This window comes from Odontomachus brunneus, unplaced genomic scaffold (genome assembly GCF_010583005.1).
Source record: "Odontomachus brunneus isolate Ranch 3 - 2012 unplaced genomic scaffold, Obru_v1 Obru_scaffold_023, whole genome shotgun sequence".
Taxonomy (NCBI): domain Eukaryota; kingdom Metazoa; phylum Arthropoda; class Insecta; order Hymenoptera; family Formicidae; genus Odontomachus; species Odontomachus brunneus.
Window position 1 is genome coordinate 1,722,500 of NW_022639473.1, and position 6,636 is coordinate 1,729,135.

The window sequence follows — 6,636 nt, forward strand, 5'->3', positions numbered from 1 at the left end:
CCCGCGTCTTTCACATCCAGCGGTGCCCGCGATCAGACATTCTTTTTTTTTTCTATTTTCACGTCGCGCGGATTATCCGTCAGACACGTACTTGCGCAACAAAGCAGTGGGATAAAACACGGGATAAAATAATACAGATGTAACGTTCGTGCAGAGTGGGCGATTGACACGCGCGCAAAAACACAGCTCTGATTCATCGTCACGCGGGAGACGCAAAGAGGATTAGCGTTTACTTTAATTCATCGCGCTAATTCGTGCGAATAATCGGACAAATCGACGCGAGTGTCAACACCGATAAGCCGAAGGTACACGCGACTTCATGCACAACATTGAAATGTTGAAACGCTCGAGTGAGGGAGCGACTTCATTTCGTAGCTACAATGCAGCTGCGACATGCCCGCTCTTGCCTCGCTATTTCACATGTCAATTGTCTCCCTAAAATACATAAACTATACTATTCCGTCCCACCTGTGTGTGGCGCTATACTATCGGCTGTCGCCAATGGCCTATCAACATATCGTTACCTGTCTGTCGATAATCATCCCGGCGGTGCGCGCGACCGCTCGTATCCGGACTTCCGTAATAATTGCATAATGTGCTAATAGCGCTCGTAAAATGATTACACGTCGTATGAAATGATTACACTCCCTCGTACAGAGTGGCAATTGCAACGATCGGGCGGGAGCTCGCGGACAGCGCTGAAAGCGCGCGCGCAAATCGCGTGTTAATAACGGTAATATGTAAAACGCACGTGCGTTCATATACGTCCGTGGGAATTCGCATTTTAGTCATGACCGGATATGAAAGCTCATTCGACAAAAGGGACTGTATTTTAAATGTCATTGCGAACGTGCCTCATTCTCCTCCTTGAGAACCTCTCTGTCTTTCTCTCTCTGTCTTTCTCTCTCTCTCTCTGTTTCTCTCTCTCTCTCTCTCTTCCTCCCTCTCTCTCTTTCTCCTTCTCTCTCCCTCTCTCGTATTCCGCGCGTTACAGGTGCGTGCTACTTTCGTGCTCGGGCGACTGCAATTTTACCAACATGTTACCTCTCCTCTCGGAAGCTATGCCGGACACGTAACGGCGAAAGCACGAATCGCGGGGTGGCTACGAATGCCTCACGAATCATCGGAAGATGTAATGGACTGCAGGTGCGAGAAAACGTGACAGCAGCGGGAGAGAGCGAGCGGCGGCATATCCGGCGGCGATGTAAGATAGAATCGCTCTCTCCCCCGCATTCAGTGCCTCGCTCGTATTCGATGGAAATGAGAAATATTCATGAGACTCGAGTAATTTTGGCAAGCTCGAACAACAACAACAACAGCGCCAGCAACAGCAATAACGACACAAGGCACAGAGACGCGAGTCTCGGAGCTACTCTTTTCAAGATTAATTACTGCTTTACGTTTTTGCAGATATCTCACGAACCGTGAGCCTGCTTGTGCACGAATGAAAGAGAGAGGGGGGAAAGTAGATGGAGAGAAAGAGGGAAAGAAGAAGAGAGCAAAGCTGCAGTGTCCCACGATTGCATCTCCGCGTCGCGTCTCGCCGGGCTTTTCGCGAGAGTGACTTGTAGTACGGCGCGAATACCGCGACGAGAAACGCGAAACGGTCGCACATTGCACTCCAACGGGAAGCAGCCTGTTTAATTAGTGTGCAAATTAAATGTCCGGACAGCCACATCCGACATGGCCATGCAATTAGAGGTATTATAAATTAATTATAACATCGTGACGTGCAGTCAGTTTTGTGGGATTCAATCTCGGAATGGGTTCGGCGTTGGCCAGCGGGACGAGTGCCAAACTTACCTCATTGCCGACCGTTTACGACGCGTTTTATTATTTCATTTTGCCCGAGGAGCGCCGTATCCTTTAATTACACGCGAATTGAACAATATAAAACTGGCGCACGATACAGAGCCAGGAGGCAGGGAACATTCTCCAAATTAACGCGAGAATCGAGCGACTCGGGATCAATCGGGAGGGTCGAGATCATCGAGAAAACGAGATTACTTTCGAAATGCGAACTTACTCGCGACACTTCGTCACTGAAGTTCAATCCACGGACGGAAATAATTCGCACGGCCGCGGTAGAATCGCATCAATTATACCGTCGCACTCGAACCCCGCCTCGCGAAAGTCTCGTCCCGCTTTTCCTTGTCCTTCCGGCTACAAACGCGATTTGTAAGCTCGAACAAGCTGCACGCTGCAGTGCGCCGACTGCGGCAATAGCGCGGAACGGACGTCTAAGATTCCCCCAAGAGGGGTGTCACGAATTGCCGGGCGAAGCTTAGAAGTCTTGGACAGAATAGAAACCGATTAAGCGAAACAACCGACTGACAGCACCTGTTGATACTTCGTCTAGCTGCTCATGGCAAAGGTGTAGACTCACGGATTGCGCGGATGTGTGCGCGCGCGCGCGCGCGTGTATGTGAGTTTCGACGTGTATACACGTGTTTGCGCACTCGTGGCCGATGTCCGGTATCGCTGCAGCGGTTTCATGAAGCAAAGACGCTCTCGACGGTGCGAGCCGATGCGAGCCGGTGCGAAAGGCTGACGAGGATCAACGTCGGGGGCGTCAGACGAGCCAATTTTGGGCACCGCGCCGCGGTAAATTGAATCGAGCCAGACCCTGTTAATATTCGAGTTACGAGCGCTATTACCCTTTGTTCGTGATTCAGCGCGTTACGCGCTCACCCGCGCTTAAACGCATGCATCCGTAAACTGTTTACGGACGGTCGGATGCGGCCGTCGTCTGCCGACTACTACGGTTCCTACGGCACGACGCTACGTTATAGTGCGCGTTTCCACGGAGTCGCGATTCTGCTCTGGCGTACGTTCCACTTACGAGAAAGAGAGACAAAGAGGAAGAGATGAGCTAGTTCGCGACATGAACTCGCCGGTGCCCGGCGCGGTTGTGTATGCGACAATAACGCGGGTTGCATTCGTGCAGGCAAGACGCGACGCACCCTTTGCCGAAGATCGAGACATACCTAGCCTTGTTTTCGAGGGAGAGCGTCGGGAGGCCGCGGGAGTTTCGGAACATTTAGAGAGAAAAGAATTCTAACAAGAGGGGGAGCGGGGAGAGAGAAAGAGAGAGAAATAAAAGGGAAATCGATGCAAACAGATAACAACGTCTTTCCTCCTGCTAATTAATCTAATCCGACTAATTTCAAGCGGGTCTTTTTAACTCAATGGAACCTTAACGCTTACATACAAAGATATTGAATGTGGAAACTCCAGAAGCCCTCTGTGCATCGTCGAGCTAATTAATCTCACATAAAGCGATTCATTCGCGACGAGTTAATCCGAGCGACCGTGAAAGCCGCGATTACCGCGATAACTGAAAATTAGCATTCCCTCTACAGTCCCTCCCGGCAGAGGAAATTAGCGATCAGACCTGCTTGAACCCGCACTGTGTATATGTGGATCAGCGACTTCCCCACCACCCCCATATGTCCGCGACAACGTAATGTTACAAACAACAGACGCGATGTAACAAGTGACGCCGTTGAATACTACCGAAACTAATCGCGTGAGGCAAATTCCCTCAATGCGGTCGTAACAGATGCATGCAATGCAGGATATTTTTCCCGGTAGTAATATCAATGGATGTGCGTGTGTTACGTGTTCAATTTAATTAAAATAGATCACCCGCGGCAATTAGAGGACCGAATGAATGAATAGTTATGTTAAAAGTGAAAGCTAAAATACAAATATACTCATTCAGCTGTTTTGTATCCAATAACGCTGTAAGCACAAATAAAAGTGTAAATCTGAATTTGGTGTAATGAGACAAAGTTAAACGGAAACGGAAAGAAAAGCAGATTCGAGGTTGGACTTGCCCCAAGGAACGATATTACAGGCATAAATCAACATTCCCGAGACTTGCAGTAAATCTCACGTTTCAAGTCGGATAAATACTGATGAAAGAAAATTATTCAATGTGCTTGAAATATCTGAAGTACCAACTGAGGCACTTAAAAATTCAATTGTTACGAGAGCAGTGTATATTGCTATCATGAAACATACTCCAATATTTACTTTGCGTTGTAACTATCCGTCCTGATAAAAAGAATCGATTTTTAAATATAAAAAGATTTTCGTTACAAGTTTCCAACTTTTCTATAAATTTCTGAGAAAGGATTCATCTCTCGTTCGCAGTCTCAACTTACAAAAATAAAATTCCTTTCTCTCGAGTTGAGCTGACTCTTTATCGATTTTGACTCTTTTGCCCTTGTTTCTACACCTAATTAGTTTTTAATGAACAACTATTTCACACATACGAGTTGCCGTATTGACCTGGAAAAATATCCTCTCGCAACTCTTTAGACACGGTGATTAATTAAAGTCCGTAAACACGAGACGACCTGTTTTTACTGTTCCAACGTTAGATGGCTGAATAAAGAATGTATATCGGCTCAAAGACAGAAAATAAATAAAATTCAATCAACAAGTAAATAAAATACAATCAGCACGCTCGACATTCTTCGTAAACACAAAGCTTCGCGTCGGTGTCGCGAAAATTCGATATAGTCGAGATAAAATCTTACTTTCATTTATTTCCCCAGCGAGAACTTTAGCTTTGTTTATTTGTCTCACATTTTCTAAATATGAAGTCAAAAATAAAGACCTGTTTTCGCAATTTCGAGAATTTTATCAAAAAGATCTTCTATCGAGATATTTTCGCGAATATTATCACACGACTTCACCCCGAATATTTAGCACAAGAGCTAAATATTCGACGATTTATTTTACCACTATATCCTTAATATTAAGGTTATTCTTACAGAACGCGAAAATATATGCACTTTATTTACTGTACAACACATCGTATATCTATCGGTGTGCGCAGGGTTGGACAAATACGTATTTGAAAGTATCTAAGATATATATTTAAATATGTATCTTATTTAAATACAGTATTTAAATAGCAAATGATTAAGTATCTTTAACTTTGTAATTAATTATTTAATATAAATCGGCGGTAAGAGGCGTAATTTAAATTTAAATACTGTATTTCAAATACTTTTAAATACGTATTTGCCCAACCTTGGGTGTGCGACACAGAACGCCTTTGAAATCGATTTTATTGAAGAGAGTCGTAATCTCTCTTCAGAGTTATTAACCTTTAGACTGCCGAGAAAGCCACTTTTGTGGCTCTGCACAAATCTCAAAATTCTACGCAATGTATATGTTACTTATATATTAAATACTTATAATAGAAAAATTTTTGAGAAAAAGAAACCACTTTTTTAATGAAAAAATGCCGGCAGCCTAAAAGTTAAGCATGCAATAACGTGCTTACTGAAGATCAGCCATATTGATTTCGATAACAGTTGCGCGAGTACATTTGTTATGGCAATGACTGCGTTCAGCAGAGAAAGCTGTTTTGCAACTGTTGTAAAATTCATGAATCTGATTGGAGTATGCTCTTAATTTTGGTTGAATCCAAGAGCATGTACCAATCGGATTTACGAATTTTACAACAGTTGCAAAGCAGCTTTTTCTGCTGAACACAACCAATGTTTTGTTTACGCGATCCACCTGTACCACATATCTTCCAAAATTCCCACCAAAGAGACGCGATTTAAACAGCAATTTAAACCCCGATTTAAACTAAACGCGTCATTAATTATCCGTCATCACGAACAAATGTACTCACACGTTCAGTCAATTAAAGTATAATGCATGAATGAATTTACTCACCGGTCGAATACACTGCCATCCCGCTGCACTCTGTGAAATCCCGCTCCGAATGCCGACTACTGATCCGATTATGATCCTTCCCTGGCTGCGAGCGCGATGAAAGATTCACTAGCACACTCATTTACGCGATCGCGAACGCGAGAAAAGCACGAGTGCGCGCCACTAATTACGATCATCGACTGTACACAACAGACACTCGTCCGATGTGGAGCGCGCGATTCGCTCGTTACGAATGGGGATGCATGAAAAAAGGACGCGGCATCAACTTCATAGCAATGCGCGAATGTTCGTTACGTACCAACATGTCTCTCGCTGGTCGCTTTCTGGTGGCAAGGCGAATGCCCAGCGAAATACGTCGTGACTTGTTCCTTGAGACGTGTCTAATCACTTCTTCCGAATTACGAATAGAGTCTAGTTAGCCGTCAGCACACGATTAACGTCGCGGATGTCTTGATACCACTCAATAAACGCGATCGTTCGCGAACATCACAAGAACACTACCGTCCCGTCTGGTGGATCCCTTTGAACTGAACGCGGCTCCGAGTTCACGTCACGGCAATAGATCGATGCGTCGCTTCGATCGCCACGAACGATCGTTCAACCCCGCCATCTTGTCAACGCGCAAATTTCGAAAGCGCAACTTGACTACGATGAATGAGAATTCCACGATTGGAATGTGGCGTATAATATTGTAAATTGGAGATACGGTGGCGAAGCACGCAAAAAGTTCAATCACATACGCTCGTGCGTACAGAGATAACGCGCAAGGACGTCCTTCGCCCGAGACACTCGCACGCGTAATGAGAGCTCGGAAGTTCCGCGGCCGGCTTCCCCTCCCCAAGCGCCAAGACTGAGTAAGCGCGGAGTAGGGAGCACCAGCGAGCGAGCGAGAAAGAGAGAGAGAGAGAGAGAGAGAGAGAGAGAGAGGGGGGG

At 45.5% G+C, this 6,636-nt stretch overlaps 1 protein-coding gene across 1 annotated transcript in view; it reads right to left on the bottom strand.

Annotated features, from left to right (window-relative positions):
* The window catches only part of LOC116842222 (immunoglobulin superfamily member 10-like), a 155,808-nt gene extending 149,262 nt beyond the window's left edge, over positions 1-6,546 (bottom strand). Inside the window, exon 1 of the mRNA XM_032811116.1 lies at positions 5,704-6,546. The gene's annotated coding sequence lies outside the window, so the exon portion shown is untranslated. The remainder of the gene's footprint in view (positions 1-5,703) is intronic.
* Positions 6,547-6,636: the final 90 nt, after the last annotated feature.